Here is a 23,330-nt window from a genome sequence, read left to right as displayed (position 1 = left end):
GTTCTCTTAAAACAGTGGTGGGAATCTCCAGTCCTGCACAGTTCCATTAGTCTACAAATCATACACATAAACATCCTATCCTAAACAATACTACAATCCGACAGATAAAAAAATAAATGGAATTTTATCCAAATATTTGGAAAAGTCCTGTTAATTTTCAGATGTTTAGCAGACTAAGACGCTGACACTTTGGCCCAGTGATTGCAGTTTCAAATATGGGGTTGTGCTGTCTTTAAACTGAACAGACTGAAGACCCATCTCTTTCAAAAGTACTTGGGCAACGTGTACTGTATATTGTGGTCTCCATACCGACTTCTGTATTTAGTAGTATCTAGGTTTAGAGGGATCTTTTGGATCCTAGCCTCTACACACCAGCTAAGGTTCTTTTTTGTAGATGTATATTTTCCTGTAATTACCTCTCCTAGTGTCCAGGTGAGTCAGTGTTGTGTGGAGGCAGATGTGTAATGACATCTAATGGCATGTAATGGCTGTAGAGTGGTTTTGGTGAAATGCAAACTGTAGTGAGTCCATAGATTTTGGCAGTGAAGAGGTGATGAAGTCTCTGATCAGCTTTTTAAAGCACTTCATCACTACTTCTGTGAGAACTACTGGGCAGTAATCATTGAGGCAGGCTGGCTGGGGTTTCTTTGGAACAGGGATGATTGACTGTGCAGCATGTTGGAATAACGTCCAGTGTTCGGGAGGTATTAAAGATGTTTGTGTCCCACTACCTTACTGGCATTTACTCCCCTGAATGATCATCAAGCTTGTTATCCAGAGTCTGGATGTTGTCTAGCAAGGATACTAGGCAGGGGTGCTCAGTGTGCTCAGACTTTCCTGATGCTGCCTCACGATCCTTTTTGGATCATCATTTTGAATGAGTTGATGAATGTAAAAAAGGAAAAAAAAATAATAAAGGCATGTCCTGTTTTTCTGCATCATGTAGAGACAGCACATTTCTTAGGCAATGTTCCAAAGACATAGAAAACTGTCCTTGTAATATTAGCCGAATGTTGGTCAAAGGATAGATCTGAATCAATTCTGATGCCAGGATGTGTAGCTACTGAACCAGAAATAGAGAAATCAGACAAATTTAAAACATTTTGACAAAATTTAACATTTTTTTCTTGTAGTTTTTGGTCCCAAAAGTAGAACCTCTGTTTGTTTATTCCATCCAGCATTTTACATCTTTTACACATTTCTCGACCCCTGCGATTTGTCTAATATGTATAATTGTGTATCATTCACATAAAAATGGATGTTAACACCATGTTTGCTTCTAACTGTGACCAGTGGATTAATAAAAACTTAAATACCGCTAATAAGGAAAGAAACAATGATTTGTTATCTTCACTAAAGCTGTCTTAGTGTTATGATAGGATCTGAATCCAGATTGGAATGTTTCATACATGTGGTTCTTACTCAGGTATGAGCAGAGTTGTTGGGCCACAGCCATTGTTAAGTTATAAATAGGTCTGTTATTAGACAAAACTATAAGAACCAGGTTTGGTTTCTTGATCAAATTTTTAATAACTGCAAATTTAAGAGCTAAGAGTACATGTCCCAGACTGAGGGATAATTCCACTATTGCTAAAGAGGTCTGGTTATAACTGGGAGAACCTATGTTAGTAGTTTTAAAGGAATTGCATCAAGTGTTTAGGTACAAATTGCTAATTCTGGCTGTGGTAGCCTATGTAGTGCAGTAATAAGGAACTGTGAATTTATTGATTTTTGACATGGAAATTATGATTGACAGGTCCAGCATGCTGCTTTGATGTGATTGGCTACTCAGGGGGTAGTGTTAAAATCTATTGTTACCACAAGAACAAACCCAGGGAAAAATATTTTGGCAAGGAAACACAAAATGAGAGTACAGATACTGGAACTGAAACAAATAACTACCCTGGATACACTGTTGTGATGATGAGACGACTGAGTTCACAGCATGCGGGATTGTATTGGTGTGGAGAGAATCAAATGCAGAAACATAACCTAAACCTGAAAATAATCGAAGGTGAGTCAATATCGGTTTACTAGTCTTATTTACATGACTTTTAACAACCAATCCACAATGTCATTTATTTTTGTAAGTACTGAATTGTAATTTTTTTTTTTTTATGATTGGAATTTGAGTGGGGAAAGCCAGATGCATTTTGTAAACACATTCTATGGACTAAGAAAGGTAAAACAGAACCTTTTGGTTGCAATGAGCAAAAGCATGTTCGGAGAATTGAATTAAAAAGTAATAATTATTATTAATGAATCCCTTTCCAACTGTTCAGAACAGGGGTGGATTGATCATGCTCTCAGGTTGCGTTGCAGCCAGTGATTTCAATTGATGGATTCAAACCAATGGATCTTTAACTTTAAATTGATGAACAGATTATTGGACCACAGGCGCTAATAAAATTTGCATTATCAAGGCTGGCATATTCTAAATTTAGACCTGCAAATAATTATTGAGACATGATGAGAAAAAGCTCAACACAACACAAGAAACCAACAAGTCAAGACAGCGCATTATATGTAGTAATTTATCTTGTATGATTGACAGATCCATGTTGCACGAGGCCAAAAACTGTGGCTGGTTATCTGGGAACAATCGTCACCATGAGCTGTTCCTATCAAGACGAGTTTAGGTCAAACACCAAGTTCTTCTTCAAACTGAATGGTCAATCTTTTGAAGAACTGATCCATTCCTCTCAGACACATGGAGGCAGATTCTCAATGTCTGATGACAGGAGATCTAAAGTTGTCAGTGTGACAATCAGTGATGTAAGAGAAGAAGATGGAGGAGTTTATTACTGTGGAGTGGGGAAAGGGGAGAGCTCGTTTTATTATTATTCCTTCTACACAGAGATTCAGCTCCAAATATCTGGTGAGGACATTTCTTGCATTGTATCAGTGGTTTCACCAAACATCAGAAAGGGAAAGCACCACATTGGGTTAGATAAAGGCTAAGTAGTGTCTTCATTATCTAAGGACAATGAACTCTTACTTATCTTCCACTATTAATATCACCACTATTAACTATCATTACTCTCATTACTCTGGCCATTACCGCCATGACTATATTAAGTTATACTACACCATAATTTTTATATTATGATTATAATCAGGGCAGTTCAACAGTTTAGATTTTTATTCTTTTGTCAATAATGTTTAAATAGTTCTGATCAGAGGAGGATGTGTCGGGTCCCCCTTGTGATTCTTGGTTCCTCCCAAGGTTTCTTCCTCCTGCTCTGAGGGAGGTTCTCCTTGCTCACTGCTCACTGGGGGTCTTGGATTTTTATAGTCTTCTTATGCTATTTCTTTTTTTCTGTCTTTTACTAACTACTAATTATGTAAAGCTGCTTTGTGACGACAGTTATAAAAAGCTGTACAAAAAAATTCAGCTAGCTAAATGCTCGAGCAGTAACTCCATGACGGAAATATAACGTACCTGGTCCTCAAATTCTTTCTTTTTGGACTTTTGGGATATTACTTCATACTTAGACTTACTGTTATTAAAGTTATCTGGCTTAATTACTGAGATGTAGGATTAAAAAGAATATTAGAGAGAAACACAGGAATCTTAAAAGGGGGATTTTTAATTGCAGTAATGAGAGAGACAGGCAGAGCTGTACAATGATAGAATATTTAATACTGTCAGCTGATTTTGGTGATTTATGTGTTTTCTTTCTTTGTATTTTTATATTCAATTCTGAACATAACCCACTGTCACCATCACTGATATAAAGAAAAAAACAGAATGGAAAAACCAAGAAACATATCAGTCACAGATCAGTCTGGTAAGAAACACACATCCTTAGCTTTATCTTTAATTAGATGATTTTTCTTTTCATTTATTTATTTTATTTTTCAACATTTAAATTTTTTCTATGGTTGTACTGTCTCCTTGTTTGTAACCAAACATTATGGAATACCAAAAACTCTGACATTGACTTCACCATCATCACAACAACCAGGCACAACTCCAGCAGGGAAGCCAGGATGCTTATGTCAGCATGGTAAGAAATTTACAATACAACCTTAACACATTTTTTCACTTTATTTATTTATTTTTTTTGGCTATTGTACATTTGAGTGGACTGTTTCTGTGTTCATTCTGTGTGTCTGGTTGTTATCATTAATGATATTGTCTAATTAAATCTTCATATTTATCCATGTTGTTACATTTTAGTTTGCATTTTTTTACAGTTTTAAATAATTTTATTTTCTATTTAATTTCTATTATCTTTATATTGTTTCATTTTTATTTGTTCCTTATTTTGTTTAGTTTCAAGATTTTTCAATTCTTTTTCATTGAGAATCTTTACTGGGTGCAGTGAAACTACTTTGAGCTATTCAGAAATTATTGTAACTTGTAATATAGTAACAAATATATATATTTTTAATTCATTCTGGCTTTTTTTTATCAATTTGCTCATTTAAAGAAGAAAACTTCACCCAACCAATGTGTTTGTGCATATGACCTGTTTCCAAGGTATCATACAGCCTGTTTAAGTGCCAAACTATAGAGCCTCTGAAAGGGCATAGATAGAATCTGGTGCACACCATCTAAGAATGTTTATTTTTAGGTACATATTTTGTGCACAGCATTAACTAACCTTATACTTTCTGGTGCATTTGGTACTTACCTGCCAAAGCCTATGTATATTCCTTTCTGAAGCTGAAAACAAAAATAAAAAAAAATTATAGAACTATCTGAAAATAAATATGATAAATAATACATATTTGGTTCAATAAGTGACCATAAGCCCATTTTGTGCCCTCTTTATTCAGCTTCCACTGTAATCCTCATTGCATGTGTCTGTGTCACTCTGGTTCTGATTGGAGGAATGGTGCTGATTTTCTATAAAATCAGACACAGTAAGTAATCACAGTTCAGAGTTATGTGTCATTGCAATCAATACTGTAGATGTTGTTAACCATGTATTATTGTAAGATCTGACCATATAGGCAGTTATACATCTCGGAAAGCATTTCAACAATTCACAGCCAAATATTCCTTTAATACTTTGTAGCATCTCTTCTACTTCTACTTCTTACTCCTACTTTTATTTTGCAGGATCTGTCTCTTCCACCACACAGACAAGAACCGATGACACAGTGAGTTAAAAGACTATCAAGAACCTTCACCCTAAGTCTTAAATCTAGACCCCTAAAAATGTTCTTTGTATTTACTTGAACTTCACTTCAATTTAAGACCAACATATCTCAATCTAAGACAATTTTTATGGGTTAATCTGTGTTGCTTTGATTTCAGGCTGATGGGGATTATGTGATTATGCGAAGCAGAACAACACCAGCGTGGGTCCAACCTGCCACAACCTCATCCTCTAAACCAACAAGTCAGATTAAATTAACTTGAATCTTTAAACTGAGTCTTAGCCCCAAAGCCACCCACTTGGATTAATATACCAAACTCATAAATCTCAAAAAACAAAACAAAACAAACCTGATACCACAGCCTAAATCTCAAAACCAACCTCTCTGACTCTGTCCATCAGAGCCCAAAACCAACCTCTCTGATTCGGTCCATCAGAGCCTAAACCTGAAAACCAACCTCTCTGATTCGGTCCATCAGAGCCTAAACCTGAAAACCAACCTCTCTGATTCGGTCCATCAGAGCCCAAAACCAACCTCTCTGACTCAGTCAATCAGAGCCTAAACCCCAAAACCAACCTCTCTGATTCGGTCCATCAGAGCCTAAACCTGAAAACCAACCTCTCTGGTTCAGTCTACCAGAGCCTAAGCCCCAAAACTGTGGATTCTGTTTACCTGATCCTCGACTCAAATGTGAATCAGTGAGGTTTAGTTTCCCAGACACTCAACTCCAAATTCAACCAATTAGATTCAATCTACAAAAATGTTGAGTCCAAAGTAGTACTATTCAAAATAATAATAGTAAATTATCAAAATGAGTACTATTCTAATTTGATGAGCTGGTAGCTGTGCAGCAAACACTGCCTGCTGATCCCCATGTCACTCAGAGAGACAATGGCACTTGCCAGTGTTAAACAGCATCACACTTTGTTTATAACCATACACTCAATAATCATTTCTTTATGTTTAAACATTTTGTGCGTGGAATTTCTGTTGAGTGAGAGATGCATAATCTGTTCCTAATAAAATATTATTCATTCATTCATTCATTCATTTTACCTTATATATATATAACCATATATATATTCACGCCATATATTAGACAGCAGGGGGTGCTGTGTGGTTTTGCTCCGCTATTTCAAAAACAACCACAGCATGTCTTACACGGCATGTAGTGAGAGCAAGACACAGAGAGACAAAGAGAGAGCTGTGACATTGGAAAAAAGGAACCAATCAGAGAAACGTAAATGTAAAGATGTGAATCACTCTGAACAGAATCACAGTCAACCTTAGAGAGTCTGACATTCATCTAGACGTTGATCAGTGAAGCAGAGGTTTTACATTAAGTATACATCAGTCAGTCACTTCTATTCTGATGCAAAACTGTTGAAGAACTGTGTGGATCCATTTATTATTAGAGAAATTAGAAATTGCTAATAACATCATGATGATTGGCAGCTGAGTGATTTTTGTAGTGATTATCAAGGGGTATTAAAAAGAGTATATCCTACTTTTGTTGGAGCAACTACCTCTACTGTCCAGGGATGAAGGCTTGTGAGGATTTGATTGCACTCAGTATTTGATGGCATACAGTAGTCTTGTTTTTGAGTTCTGAATCTAGTTAACCCTCTGCGGTCTGAGTGGTACTTTCTGAATATATCTTCTGAAATTTGCATTTAAAGACAATTGCATATAAAATAATTCAGACAATCAAAATGTTAATAATAATGCAAGCTCTCTCTGTAATGAGACATAGAGCACTGAGTGAAGAGATAATCTGACGCTAAACCTGAAAAACTAATCAAAAATCAGATTTTGCAACTTCTTCAAATTTTCTGTGAAAACATCCCTTTACTCATGTGGATACATTTTCTGGTGCTTGAAATGTTTCTGAGTGTTCATTGGTCACTTTTACATAAAATATAGGCAGACACATGAATTCACAAATTACAGATGAGAGGCAGATGACAGACACACGAATCCACCAATAAGACATAGCGAGAGGAAGAGATCTCGACCCTTCTTCTGAGCCTCCAGATGTGAGTCATGTATGATCTGGCAATAAGATGCAGTGGGAAGGGCACTGGGAGTCTACAGATTCAGAAACTTTATCCTGCTTGTGTTTTGAGGGGTGGTGGGTTAAATGTCTTGAGACATGTATGCTTAAGGCATGTATTTGGCACCTGGGCTTAAAATGTTCAATTTCTCAAGCATCAACAAACAGCCAGAGTTTGGGTATTAGCTGTGTTGGTGAGATGTTTGGGTTTATTTCCTATTAAAAGGTGTGTGGAAACACCCCAGAGACTAGCTACAGATGGACAGAAAGTAAAATAGTCTTAAGGCATTTTGCATATCATTCAGTCTCTCTCCCTCTCTCTGAGATATGTTTATTCATAGCCAGTGGAGAGGAAGTGTTTGCTCAGACACTGCTATATTTACCATTTCCTGTATTTTAGATCCTCAGTGCTACAACAAAAAGGCTCAACCATTCACAAGCCAAACAATAGTCTTTCTGGTCAGGGTGTGAATTTGCATGTCAAACTTCACAGAACTTTGTTATTGGCCTTTACACTGCAGAAGTGTTGTTAGGTGTAATTCCTCTCAAAACCAGAAGAACCTGTTAATTTTATCTTTAGTACTTAGTACAGAACCCATTCTTTTGTTCTGACCTACTGCAGACATGACACACAGCCAGACAGCAGATTCTACCAGTGTTCCTTAGGTATCTCAGCCTATTCCTGGGCGGTGGCCTCCAGTTCACTAATATTCTTGGATTTGCTGCTGCAACCGCCTTTTACAAATCCCACCAAAGCCAGGAATAGGCTGAGATACCTAAGGAACACTGGTAGAATGGTGTCAGGTGACTGTGTCAGCCACTCCCAAACCTTCCAGGACTTCATCTGAAACCAAGCCTTGGTTTACTTTGAGGTATGCTTGGGATCATTGTCCTGTTGGCAGGTCCAATGATGCCTAAGTTTCCGCTTCCTCACAAAAGGCATTTCCTGATACTTGATTGAACCCATCTTGCCCTTCCACATGCTGCAGGTTTCCAGTGCAAGAGGAAGCAAATCAGCCCCAGAGCATCACAGAGCCACCGCCATGCTTCACTGTTTTTCCTCCTTTAGACATCACAGCTGATCCATAGACCTCATTTTATTTTGCCAATAAACCTAATTTACAATAGGGATTGAATAATGTGCAACTATATATGTTCAAGAAAGGAAACACCTTGAAAAGTAGCATTTTAGGAGATTAAACACGTGGAGATCAGTTAAGATAAAGACAGGTGGCCAATAGTTGGATGCACTAAGAAGTAAGGTTGAGCTAATCATGTATCAGGATCAACAGAGCTGCAGTGGAAAGAGTGGACAGTTTCAAGTACCTTGGAGTTGACATCTTGCAGGATCTGAAATGGCCCTGCCACATCACTTCTCTAGACGAATGCCCATCCTTGTCTCTCCCTCCTCAGGTGACTAAGTGACTTCCGACTGCCCTCCAAGGTTCTGCAAAACTTGTATTTCTGTATCTTTAAAGCATCTTCACAGGGAACATCACAGCCTGGTTCTGATGTACATCAGCCTAACCAAGCTTGGTGTCCTGCAGACCATCTATAGCATGTGATGATGGACCAAAGGCAGATCGTGGCCAAGAGACAAAACACACAGCCAGGGACCGACAGTGTGTTTCATGGCTTTTCGTGGAAAATCTTAGAATGAAAATGAAAATCACTCAACTTTCAGGCAATGCAGAGAACTACAGACCACCAACATATAGAGCAGAGTTGCTCACAAGAGGCCTTTGCTCACTACTGCTCAATACTGAGGAGAATTTCCTGTAGAATGGGATTTCTGCCACTGCTGGTAGACCTGTATGACCGTACATATGACTTCCACAAACCTGCAGATTTGTTGACCTGCAGATACTTCCTTCACACTACGTTCTTTGGTACGCCCAAATGCAATCACTTCATTTAACCAATTATTAACATCTGCCTTGCAACCCATTCTCCACACAGCTAATGGGACAGTCGCTGCACTGCACCACCTCCTCTCAATCTATGAATTCCCTCACAAACTTCATAGGTATTGGTAGTCTCAGCATCAGCCTCATGCTCAGAGCACGTAGTATATGAGTGGTGGGTCATTCTGAGCACTGCAGTCACACTGACTGACATGGTGGTGGTGAGTGTGCTGGTGTGTGTTGTGCTGGTATGAGTGGAACAGACACAGTCGGCTGCAAGAAGTTGCAAACACCTCAGCCCAGAATAGCCCACCAACCACAAATATCCAGCTGCAGTGTCCTGTGGATAGTGTCAGATGACCACTGATAAAGTATTAGAGGATGCCCAACCCATACTGTGCAGCAGCAGATGAGTTTCTGTCCCTGACTTTACATCTACAGGACAGTGAGTGGACAGACACAGTGTTTAAACACTCCAGCAGCACTGTTCCACTGATCCACTTATGCTACCAGCACTACACACACTAATGCCAAAGTCTGCAGAGAAACTGATAAATACAGTCTGGAAATATAGAACTCTGCAATGCTTTCTACTTACGTAGACAAATTTGTTGGTATTGTAAAAAAAAAAAAAATTGTTGGTACCCCTCGGTTAATGAAAGAAAAACCCACAATGGTCACAGAAAGAACTTGAATCTGACAAAAGTAATAATAAATAAAAATGCTATGAAAATGAACCAACATTGTTTTTTTAAACCGTGTATAATGGTTGAAATAAACTCATGAAACAGGCCTGGACAGAAATGATGGTACTCTTAAATTAATATTTTGTTGCACAACCTTTTGAGGCAATCACTGCAATCAAACAATTCGTGTAACTGTTAATGAGACTTTTGCACCTCTCAGCAGGTATATTGACCCACTCCTCATGAGCAAACTGCTCCCAGGTTTGAAGGGTGCCTTTTCCAGACAGCATGTTTCAGCTCTTTCCAAAGATGCTCAATATGATTTAGGTCAGGGCTCATTGGAGGCCACTTCAGAATAGTCTAATGTTTTCCTCTTAGCCATTATTGGGTGTTTTTAGCTGTGTGTTTTGGGTCATTATCCTGTTGACCCATGACCTGTGACTGAGACCAAGCTTTCTGACACTGGACAGCACATTTCTCTCTAGAATCTCTTGATAGTCTTGAGATTTCATTGTATCCTGCACAGATTCAAGACACCCTGTGCCAGATGCTGCAAAGCAGCCCCAGAACATAACAGAGCCTCCTCCATGTTTCACAGTACGGACAGTGTTCTTTTCTTGCTTAATTTTTCATCTGTGTCAGATTCAAGTTATTTCTGTGACCATTGTGGGTTTTTCTTTCATTAACTAAAGGGGTACCAACAATTCCAGTCCACATGTGTAGCTGATGGAATGGACAATGAGTTTACAAACAAGTACTAATATTATGGCTGATCGGTTTAATTTTATGGTATTCAGGTTTAAAATGGATACATTTCAATCATAGTTAAGAGAGGATTTCCCAACATGCTGCATGACATTTTCCTTCAACCAGAACCAGACGATAGAGGATGCTGTGTGGTTTTGCTCTGCTATTTCAAAACATAACCACAGCATGTGTGACAATTTAGACAAGGACAAGAGAGAGAAACAGAGACAGAGACAGATGAAGAAAGATTAGTGTGTTGTAAATATGAGGTTGAGTATTTGCTTTCCATAGAAAGAGGAACCAACCAGGCCAGAGAAACATAAACGTAAAGATGTGAATCACTCTGAAGAGAACACAGTCAAACCTTGAGAGCTTTAAGCACTGTTGTACTGAAGTCTGATGTCTGTTTAGACGTTCTTCAGTGAAGCAGAGGATCCTCCTACCTCTTCTTGACCTCAGGTCAGTTTTGTTTTGTTTTTTCAGAATAAACCATATAAACATACAAACTGTGCAGATTTACTAGTAAATGCAAGAGTTTGTAAGGGTTTTACATTAAGTTCAAGTCACTTAGTTATTCTGATGCAGAACTGTTGAGAATATAAAGAATGAGAATATGAACACATACTTGATGGCGATGGTCCAAAGCCAATCTGCACCAAAAGCCCTTTGAGCTTTAAGTATGGCTCGGCTCGACCCGCCATCCTTTAACATCCATGGAAGACAAGCGTCCAGACTTTTTTCTGTCCTGAACCAAAGTGGTGGAAGGATCTTCCCCTGGATGCCAGAACAGCAGAGTCCAATGCTCGCTGTCTTCAAACCCAGACTGAAGACCCTCCTCTTCTGAGAGTACTTGGTTGAAGAGTAGAGTATTTTGATCTCCATATTGACTTGTGTTTAGTAGAGTCTAAGATTAGAGGATCTCTAAATTATTACTAAATAGTGAAACACTTTTGTAAGTTGATCTCGATTATTATTAGAGCATCTGCTAAATGCCATAAATGTAAATTTATTATTAGAGAAATTGATAATAACTGTCAATAGTGTTAAGATATGATCTTATCTGCTGAATGGCTTTCAGTTCTGAAGATAAGCTCAATGTGCATTTCTATAACAGTGATTAAAAACTTGTGACTTCTGCATGTTTCAAAATGTCTGCATGCTTGTGGTGGTGTATACCAGCTCTCACGCTGCAGTGGCCTCTGAGAGCCTAATGCAATAGTGTTGCAATGTGACCCCTGCCTGCTTTGATGGTACACTGTATGGACAAGTATTGGGACACCTGGTTCTCCTGAAATCAAGGGTATCCCACAACTCCCGAACTCATCCCAAAAATACTGAATGGAGCTCCACCACCATCATTCCAGAGAACACAGTTCTTCCACTGCTCCACAGCTCCTCAATGCTGGGGGGCTTTATACCCCTCTAGCCCACGCCTGGCATTATTAGGCAGCATGGAGCCAATAGATTCATGTTTATCTGCTCCAGAGAGTCCTATTCTATTGGCAGTACTTCTCTACAGGGACTAGACAAGCTGTGTGTGAGCACTTGCAGATCTGTGGCAGCAATGGGTGCAACTTAAAGTAGCTGAATGCATTAATTTGAAGGGGTGTCCACAAATATTTGGACATATTAGTGTACCTATAAATAGCCCTCTGTTATGTTTCAAGTACCATTACAAGTGAGCCTGCCTGGTAAAGCACTCAAGCTTTGAGTATTTACTAGTATTCACTAGTTGTAAGATGTGTAATGTTATGATAGCGATGCTAGTGCCATGGTAGTGATGCATTGCAGTAGCAAAGCTAATGCCGCCATACCAATGCTGTCGAGGGCATTGGTCACCACAATAGCAATGCTAACACCTCTTTAGTGATGCTATACAGGGATGCCCGGCGGAAGTTATAGTGAGTTAACATGCTATCCCTATCAACTTTGGCATATACGTTAATGGCACAGTCTTCACACCACTGAGCATACTTGTGGTATATTTGGTGTGGTTTTTTGTTGACAGTCAGGGTTTCAAATCTATCTTGAGCATCAACAGATCATCAGAGTATGGGAATTAACATTGATGCTGGGTTGTTGAGGCTCATGGATAATCCCCAGAGTCCTTAGGGATATCTGTTCTCCATAGTTACCTGCCTAAGCACTAATGTAAGCTTTAGTCACAATATAGCTCTCCCTGCTGCAATCTAAAACCTGTACACTACTGTCCAGATATGACCCTTGTGGTGAGCCCCTGGGGAAAGAATTATGTCTTTATAGTCTCTGGCAGCTCCGTCCTCATTTTCTCCTTGTTCCTTCTCTCATGTAGGACTGAGAAGACCCTTTTATGCCATTTACCTGGGCTTGTCAGCAGCTTCTTAGGGCACTGCAGCCACCAGGGGGCAAGTAACAATGTGTTCCTACTGTAGTACAACAATGTTGTTTTAAATATGCTTAAGTGGGACTGAACTGCTGATATGCTTTACATTTACATGTTATTGATTTTTTTGCAAAATGTACAAAAATTCTGCTGTTTACAATAAACCAAACAAGACCAAATAATTCTTTGGTTTTGGTTTTCTTCAAAAAAAAAAACTTTTTTAATGACAACTGAAGTTTCAGAATTATTCAACCCCTTCATGACAATCATCTTTAGTACTTAGTAGAACACATTTCTGCTGTTATGACCTGCTGATGATCAGCCTGTTTCTCATGAACAATGGCCTTCAGTTCACTAAAATTCTGCTGCAGTCACCTCCTTAAAATCACACTAAAGATTCTCTATGTTGTTTAAGTCAGGTGACAAATCCAGACTTAGGTATGCTTGGGATCACTGTTCTGTTGAAAGGTTCAGCGATACCCAAGCTTCAGCCTCCCCACAGATGGCATGACATTTTAATTAAACAAATTGTTGTTGTTTTATTGGTTTATTGCAGACCGCTGAAAGTTGGTCAGCCATCTGTAATTTGCAATAGGAGTTACTCAAACTAACAATAATTATATTTGTACAGGTTGAGACTTATTGGAATAATATGCATCTTTTGTGTAGGTCTGGAAACTATCCGTTTCCTTGGAGATTTGGTGGAGCATACTGAAGCTGGATTGAAGCTGGACACTGATGTTGACATTTTTTTTTACATCAAGAATGAAGATTCTCCTTATCTTCACTCTCTATCTGATCTCAGGTCAGACTTTCAACTTCTAAACAGGACAAAGCATAATCATTGATCTGCCTTATTAAAATTCAGGTTTCACATTAACCATCAGAAAATACAATTTTACACACAGAATTATGGAGGAATTCTAATATAAATGCGAACTTATTTCATTTCTTTTGATTGGCAGGTCCAGTGGTCTCAATTGTTGTGACTGGCTACTCAGGAGGATCCATTATAATGACCTGCAGACAAAATAAAAGTAGACTAAAGTCTTTTTGCAAACTGAAAACACAAACTGAATGTGAAAATCCATTATATACTCAAAAACAGAGATGGGTTAATAAAGATAGGCGTTATTTGTATGAGGAGTTCTTCAATGAATTAGTGGTTGTCTACAGGCAGCTCCAGTTACAGGATACTGGGACTTACCAGTGTGGAGAGACTGGAGTGTGGAACTATACAATTAACCTGATAGTGAAACTAGGTGAGAATCATTAAAATCTTTTCATGCATTAGATCAATTTCATACATACAATTATTTGTTAAATGACTGAATTAGACCCATTTCAATCAAAAAGACCCTAAAACAACTTTAAGAACTTTAAATCTGGTTGACAGATCCATGCTGTTCGGAGCCAAATACTGTGACTGGTTATTTGGGAGAGACCGTCACCATCAGCTGTTCCTATCCAGAGAGGTTTCAGAACAAGACTAAGTACTTCTTTAAACTGAATGGTCCTGACTATTCTAAACTGATAAGTTCTACTGAGACTCAGAGTGGCAGATTCTCCACCTCTGACAGCAGAAGGTCTAACATTATCAGTGTGAGAATCAGTGATGTAAAAAAGGAAGATCAGGGTGATTATTTCTGTGGAGTGCAAGTTGGAGGGGAGTCTGTCGACTATTTCTCCCTTTTCACTGAGACTCAGCTGAAGGTTGATGGTGAGATACTTTTATTTCAGTGTAATTCAGTATCAGTGTGATTTGAGTTTAGGTCAGGCTCTACATTAACTCTACATTACTCTACACTACATTAGCTTATTTACCAGTAGATGATGCCAGTATTTTAGAGTGAGTTCTCTTGCAGTTTAAGTAGTCCTTTACATTTTCTGATAGTCATTACAGGAATCTATAGTGAGTGTTGTGGAACCCCACCGATCCTCAGATCTGTTTACAGTCTGCCAGATCCAGACCACCTTGATGAGAGTCCATCTTTTACAGGAATGAAATTGAAACTTATGTACACTGGAAAAGTGAAATAAAATCTCATCTGGTTACACTGGTGACGCATTTTACCATGTTTAAACAGGCTCTAGGAATTTTATAGTTTTGGATTAAAATTGTAAGGATTTTATCAGTTTGGTGTAGATAAGGGCATTTTAGGGGAGTATAAGGGAAATCAGGGAACACAATATTTATCTAGATCACCTGATGATTTAACATTTCTGTTTTTTGTTCTGTTTGTGAATATGTGAATTCCACCATGTTTAAACTCAAGGACACAGCACAGCAAAAGGTAAGAGGTTAAAATACAGGCAATTTCATTTAATTAGATTATATCTTAATGCCATGTGAATAGGGCTGAGAAAATAAGCAATGTTCTTATTGATTTGAAAACTCATCTAGATACTGAAAAGTTAAATGTTTGAAACTGCCAACTATTCAGGTTTTAACATGTTTTATTATTAAAAAAATCTCAAAGTCCAGATTTTGACAAGACAAATGCATTTTGAAAATACTTCGTCTTCTTTTACTCTTTTAGAGTCAGTACAAGGTTGCTCCTGTTGAGTGTCTGTTTAATAGTTTTTATTGATAAAAATGGTCCCAGGCTTACATATATATAAATGTATGTATTTATGAGTGTTTATTATTTTTTGCATTTTGTTTGCATTTCAATACAAAATAAATAAAGTAAAATAATTTTTAATAATTTAAAATGCAAACATGTCTTTTCTCTGAACTTGTTTATCTGAGGTGTTATACCTTGCATCAACATTAATGCTATTTCTTCGGTAATCAAATCAAGTTCAAATCAAATGAAGTTGTGATTTGTGATCAGATTCTGATCTGTCAAACTACATTCAGAGATCAGATTATCCTTTAATCTGACATAATGTTGATGCAGTTTGCTAATGTTGCATCTTGGCACACTATATATATACATACAGTGCATCCGGAAAGTATTCACAGCGCTTCACTTTTTCCACATTTTGTTAGGTTACAGCCTACAGGTCAAAATTCTACACAAAATACCCCATTATGACCATGTGAAAAAAGTTTTCTTGAGAGTTCTGAAAATTTATTAAAAATAAAAAACTAAGAAATCACATTTACGTAAGTATTCACAGCCTTCGCCATGAAGCTCAAAATTGAGCTCAGGTGCATCCTGTTTCCACTGATCATCCTTGAGATGTTTCTACAGCTTAAATGGAGTCCCCCTGTGGTAAATCCAGTTGATTGGACATGATTTGGAAAGGCACACACCTGTCTATATAAGGTCCCACAGTTGACTGCATGTCAGAGCGCAAACACCAAGCATGAAGTCAAAGGAATTGTCTGTAGACCTCCGAGACAAAATAGTCTTGAGGCACAAATCTGGGGAAGGATACAGAAAAATTTCTGCTGCTTTGAAGGTCCCAATGAGCACAGTGGCCTCCATCATCCGTAAATGGAAGAAGTTTGGAACCACCAGGACTCTTCCTAGAGCTAGCCGGCCATCTAAATTGAGCGATCGGGGGAGAAGGGCCTTGGTCAGGGAGGTGACCAAGAACCCGATGGTCACTCTGTCAGAGCTCCAGCGTTCCTCCGTGGAGAGAGGAGAACCTTGCAGAAGGACAACCATCTCTGCAGCAATCCACCAATCAGGCCTGTATGGCAGAGTGGCCAGGCGAAAGCCACTCCTTAGTAAAAGGCACAAGGCAGCCCGTCTGGAATTTGCCAAAAGGCACCTGAAGGACTCCATGAGAAACAAAATTCTCTGGTCTGATGAGACAAAGATTGAACTCTTTGGTGTGAATGCCAGGCGTCATGTTTGGAGGAAACCAGGCACTGCTCATCACGAGGCCAATACCATCCCTACAGTCAAGCATGGTGGTGGCAGCATCATGCTATGGGGATGTTTTTCAGCAGCAGGAACTGCCAGAATAGTCAGGATAGAGGGAAAGATGAATGCAGCAATGTACAGAGACATCCTGGATGAAAACCTACTCCATAGCGCTCTTGACCTCAGACTGGGGCGACGGTTCATTTTTCAGCAGGACAACGATCCGAAGCACACAGCCAAGATCTCAAAGGAGTGGCTTCAGGACCACTCTGTGAATGTCCTGGAGTGGCCCAGCCAGAGCCCAGACTTGAATCCGATTGAACATCTCTGGAGAGATCTGAAAATGGCTGTGCACAGACGTCTCCCATCCAACCTGATGGAGCTTCAGAGGTACTGCAAAGAAGAATGGGCAAAACTGCCTAAAGAGAGGTGTGCCAAGCTTGTGGCATCATATTCAAAAAGACTTGAGGCTGTAGTTGCTGCCAAGGGTGGTTCTACAAAGTATTAAGCAAAGGCTGTGAATACTTATGTAAATATGATTTCTTTGTTTTTTAATTTTAATAAATTTTCAGAACTCTCAAGAAAACTTTTTTCACATGGTCATAATGGGGTATTTTGTGTAGAATTTTGAGGAAAGAGATTAATTTAATACAATTTGGAATAAGGCTGTAACCTAACAAAATGTGGAAAAAGTGAAGCGCTGTGAATACTTTCCGGATGCACTGTATATATATATGTATATATATATATATATATATGTGTGTGTGTGTGTGTGTGTGTGTGTGTGTGTGTGTGTGTGTGTGTGTAAATGAAAGGCCATGCAGTGTAAACACAATTGAGTCAGATCCAGACGTGACATGTTAACAGCCTCTGTGTCCCTGATCACCAGGTTCATCCGCCATCATCATCACTACTGTGGGTGTCTGTGTGCTTCTCCTGCTGATTGGAGGATTAACAGTGATCTTGTACAGACTCAAATACCCCAAGACACAAGGTACTGTTCTTGCTTTTACAGTTCTCCATTGTTGTTTAATACTGAGAGATGGAGGTAGTCTAACTAAACCAACAAATAAACCTATACAAATGTCTTTAAACATTATTTATAAAATCTAATAAATAGAAATGTTATTTTCTTGTGAAGGAACAGTTTGGACACCCTATGCCCTAATAGTTGGCATTTCCCCCCTTGGCTGAACTCAGTTAGATGTTTGCTATAATGATCTATCAGTCTCTGACATCAACTGGGAGAAAATTTATCCCACTCCTCCCTGCAGAAATCTTTCAGCTGTGGGAAGTTTCAGCTTTAGTTTTTAAACAGATGGTCTCACATTTCCCTCAAGAACTCTTTGATACAGTAAAGAACTTCTAGTTTCTGGATTCTATGTTTGAGAGCTCTCCAGGACCAAACCATGCCTCCATGCTTCACATATGATATGGGTTCTTGTCCTCACATGCTGTGTCTGGTTTACACCAAACATATCCTCTGCTACAGTGTCCAAATAAATCAACTTTGGATTCATTTGTCCAAAGGACATTGTTCCAAATATCCTGGTCTTGGTCTAAGTCTTCTCTAGAACTTTATTCTTGCTCCGGGTGTTTTGTTGTTGTTGTTGTTGTTGTTGTTGTTGTTTCTCATTTTCCTCCAAGGTTTCCTCCTTCCTTGCCTCCCATTAAAATAATCAAACATGTGTGGTCTCTTTCTGATGGTAGATGCTGTACTTTGACTATAGCTGTGGCCATGTTGGTCAGTTGCTCCACTAAATAATGTAGTACACGGTGGAATGATCTTTTTAAACTCCTTCCCAGACTTTTACATCTACACCCTTCTTTCTGAAAGCCTCAGGGAGCTCTTTTGGATCTTCACTACTCACTTTAATCATCAAGAGCACACCAGACTAAATGTCTGAGGTCTAAATATGACAGACTCCTCCAGAATCATCTCTAACCATGTTCTGATGATCTGCAGCTGATGTTCTGCACCTGCTTCTAATTCAGCAATTGTGTGACTTTAGTTAGATTACCATCTCTTAGTATTGATCACATCATGTATTGATTACATGATCACATGATATATATATATATATATATATATATATATATATATATATATATATATATATATATATATATATATATGATTACACTCACTAGAGTTCTCTTTATTTTCTATTATACTACAGGCTCTGTCTCTCACACCACACCATCCAGAGATACAGTGAGTGACTAGGCTTATGAAAAAGGCCTTTAGCTTACTTATCACTTTTCATTTTAAAGTCAAGTACAGATGACTTGTCCTAATTGTCCTAGCATATGTTTGATTCAGTATGATGCTCCTACAGTGCCTTAATGTTTGCTTTGATTTTTGATTTCAGGCTGATGGAGATTATATGATTATGAGAAGTGGACCAATACCAACATGGCTCCAATCTACCTTAGCCTCACCTCTAAACCCAACCGGTCAGAATCAGTCTACCAATGTTTCAACCCCAAAACTAACCAATCAGATTGAATGTACCACAGCATTGACTCCAAAACAAGCCAATCACATTCAGTTTGCCTCAGCCTCTAACCCAAAACCAACCACTCAGATTCAGCTTACCACACCTTCAGCCCCAAAACCAACCACTCAGATTCAGCTTACCACACCTTCAGCCCTAAAACCAACCACTCAGATTCAGCTTACCACACCTTTAACCCCAAAACTAAGTCAGGTTCAGTCTAAAACAGCCTTAACTCCCAAACCGACCAATCATATTCAACCTAATGCTGCCTCAACCCCAAAACCAATTGGTCAGACTCCTTCCAGAGCCATAATCCCAAAACCAACCACTCAAATCCATTTTAATAGATCCTAAATGCCATTACCAACAAATTATATTAACTATACCCAAGAATAAAACCCACAACTAGTCCAAATGATGATAGCAAAAAACATCTAAGAGTCCAATGCCCAAAACTAATATTTCAAAAGCGAATCATATTTCGTCTTCCAGAGCCTCTGTCCCAAAATCAACCAATCAAATTCAGTCTAGCAGAGCCTAAACCCCAAATCTAATTAATCAGATTCCCTGTAGCAGTATCTAAAGTCCAAAACCTACCAATCAGATTCAGTCTACTGGAGCCTCAGTCCCAAAACCAATTAGATTTAGTCTAACAGAGTCTAAACCCCAAATCCAACCAGGTGTATCTAGCGGAACCTTGACCCTAAAACCAATCAGATTCACTGTAGCAGAGCATAAAGCCCAACACCAATCAATCATATTGAGTCTACCAGAGCCTCAGTTCCAAAACCAACAAATCACATTCAGTCTACCAGAGGTCCCCAAACCCCAAATCCAACCAATCATGTGATCTGAATCTTCAACTACAGAACAGTTAAAGGCTCCAGGACAAAGTTTTACACATCTGAACTAAACCCAGATTCAGTCTGAGACAGTTCCTTTACTCTTTACCAGACTGCATTTAAACCATGTTGTTGTGAAGACTTGTACTTCCCCCTTTTATCTTAGCTTATCATTTCTTTGGTCAACAGCCTAGACATTAGCATGGCTGTTTGCATAGCTGTAAGAAGTAGCCAGCAGTGTATTAGCAAATGTTCAGTTGTACTACTCTGTGTCTCATTAAACCCCATATACAAATGTTTATAACTGATCACTAAGCTGTTGAAAAGCCTTTGTTTTTGTATTTTTGATCAATGCAGAACCTTTTTGTTTGGAGGAACTGCGTCTCGTTCTTTCTGACTGCATCTGGTACATGGAATATGTAAATACAATGTGGATATAAACCAGGTTTGCCAGTGTTGTTCCCTTTTCTATTGTGTACTTTGTTCCTTAATAGCTTTTTGAGGTGGGATACAATAAAGTACACAAAATGCTCATTTACAGATGTAGTTTGCCTGTTTTATGACAACTCCAGTTACCACAACATACTACCATGAAATCTTGCTTGATCTCCAGCTAAAAAGAGTGAAGAACAGGAAAGTGCCAGGTTAGCATGTTTAGCATGTGTATAGACCCCCTAAATGTTTCCTAGAACTTTAAAAACATCCCTTACTGTGGCCCAGAAATGTGCAGTTCCTTACTTTGGCCTAGAAATCAAATGTCTAGAACTTCAGAAATCATTCATTTACTGTGACCTAGAACTTTACAAACTTCCCTCATTGTGGCCCCATTAATCCTGTCATACACAGATACATGTTCAGAATTGACACTCGACAGGGTCAATCCATGTATAGAAAATCCCTGTCTAGAAAAGAACCCATATTGTCTTAGTTAAACGTTGTACAAACAGCACTTGTAGAGGGGTGATCGGTATGGTACACTGAAGACAAGACAAGACAAGACAAGACATCTCAGCTCCACCCTTAGTGAAAAGAGGACAATAAGCCAGACTAAGAGAAGGCTAAGGTTATAGTGAAGCTAGTTCTGGTCTTCAGATTTATTGCTTTCAGAGCTGCCACTATAATCAGCTCTCTCCTTGACCGTCCCGTAACAGATGTATTGAACCTGTGCTATTAATGAATCTGACACTTTTGTTTTTTTTTTTCTTTAAGGCCACTTGTGTCAATCTAATCATTTACTTCAGGAAACCTTGTCATCTTGCAATATTGGTATAAATAAATAATCAAGCATTACATTTTAAAGGTGTTTGAAAATGAAATATGCATGAGTTGTAAAGTCCATAAGCAGGTAGCCTTTAGAAAAAGTGGTGTACAGAAAACCCTGCATGACCTTTTCAATCCTCAACAACTGAGAACAGAGGATGCTGTGAGCTATTTTAAAAATAACCACAGCATGCCTAACCACAGACATGAAGGGGGGGGGGCAGCATTAAGCAACAGCCATAATTGTGTAAGGTGTGGGAGGAGCTTGGAGCTTGACGTTTTTGATGGTGTTCAGTTCACAGAAAGAAGAACCAATCAAACCGCAAAAAACTAGGGGCACAGACCGATGCATCGATGCAGTGGTTTTGGGTACTGTCCAGGGAAGGCTTTGTATTAGATGTTTGTGTTGCTGGACAATTTGATTGTAATCAGTGTAAAGAATGTTAGTACAGTCAGGATGTTGTATGATCACCACCCCACCTCATAATCCCCAACTCATCCCAAATGTACTAGATGCAGCTCCACATGGAGCTCCACACAGTTCTTCAACTGCTCCAAAGCTCAGTGCTGGGGGGCTTTATACCCCTCTAGCCCACACCTTGCATCCTATTCTATTGGCAGTACTTCTCAACAGAGATTAGACACAGCTGTGTGGGGGGAACATTCATTAAAAGCATTGTCCACATACATGTGGACATAGATGTGTCATGAGTGTTTGTAGCATAATCTGGAACTTGAGAACCCCCCACCCCTTCAGATATAGCATTACCTTTTGTTCATTCTTAGATGGAGCCTTGCAGATGACTTGGAGTCTCTGGATGCTGTTTCAGGGCCTTTATGCTTAATTTCTCAGAAATCCACAGAATGTTTATTCTGCTGAACTGCTAGACCTCCTACAAATCACTGAATTAAGCAGATTCACCAGCAATAACAAGTGTATCATCTTATATTTTAGCCATTTCTGGTGGGGATTATTTCTCAGGTTAGCCCAGAGTCCTAACCTGTCCAACAGGAGAGGAGTTAAGGGACATTGCATTGGATAGTTCTCATTTTTGGGCTGAAGTTATCTAGATAAATGAGAAACATTTGCTTAGTGAAAGCTTATATAGTGTTTTCCTTGAGAATGTCAGAGGCAAGGAGGGGGATTAATTTATATACCTTTTTTGTAAGATAATCCCCTCTTCTGTTTTCTAGATGGACATTTGAGGACTGATTCCAACCATTGACTAAAATCCGTCCGAACACAGTGTCGTGATTATAGATTCAGCGTCACATTTTGTAAAGCCTTTAAAATTAGCTTGAAGTGATTACGAAAGGCACTGATCTTACAGAGAAGTCAAGAGACCAGTTCTCATTTATTTTGGGGGAACTGTCAAGGTTTTTTTTCTGGCAGTTATTTTACATTGTGTCAGAACAGCATTATGACAAGACCAATAGAAATGCTCCAAAATGTCACCGAGGGGGTCTATCAAGAGGGTTTTCTGTCCTTTTCCTGTGCAGTTGCTGTTTTAGAGATGCACTGCATATACTTTTTAATTAAAGCATTTAGCTATTGTATCTGTGCAAATGCATACATAGTCCCTGTAGAGAAGTACTGCCAATAGAATAGGACCCTGTGAAGCTGATAAACATGCAAGGTGTGGGTGAGCAGGGTATAAAGCCCCCCCCCCCCCCCCCCCCCCCAGTGGTAGAACTGTGTGTTCTGGAATAGTGGCTGGTGCTCTATCCAATATGTTTGAGTTGAGTCATCGTCATCATCCAACATCCTGACCTCTCGTACATGCTTGTTGCTGAAATCAATCAAATCCCCACAGCAATGCTCCTCTAAAATCTAGTAAAAAGTCTTCTTCCCTGGACAGAAACAGTTACTCCATTTAAATGAAACAGGAGAAACTTCTTAATGCCCTTGATTTCAGAAGAAACAATTAATAAGTGGGTGTCCCCATACCTTTGACCATGTGCAAGGTGTTTGTCTGGCGGCGAGGATATAGTAAGGACAATGGAAAAACAACCCATGCAGATGCATCCTGTGAGGAAAGGGA

This window comes from Salminus brasiliensis, chromosome 15, assembly GCF_030463535.1.
Source record: "Salminus brasiliensis chromosome 15, fSalBra1.hap2, whole genome shotgun sequence".
Lineage (NCBI taxonomy): Eukaryota > Metazoa > Chordata > Actinopteri > Characiformes > Bryconidae > Salminus > Salminus brasiliensis.
Note: the sequence above shows the minus strand (reverse complement) of the source record.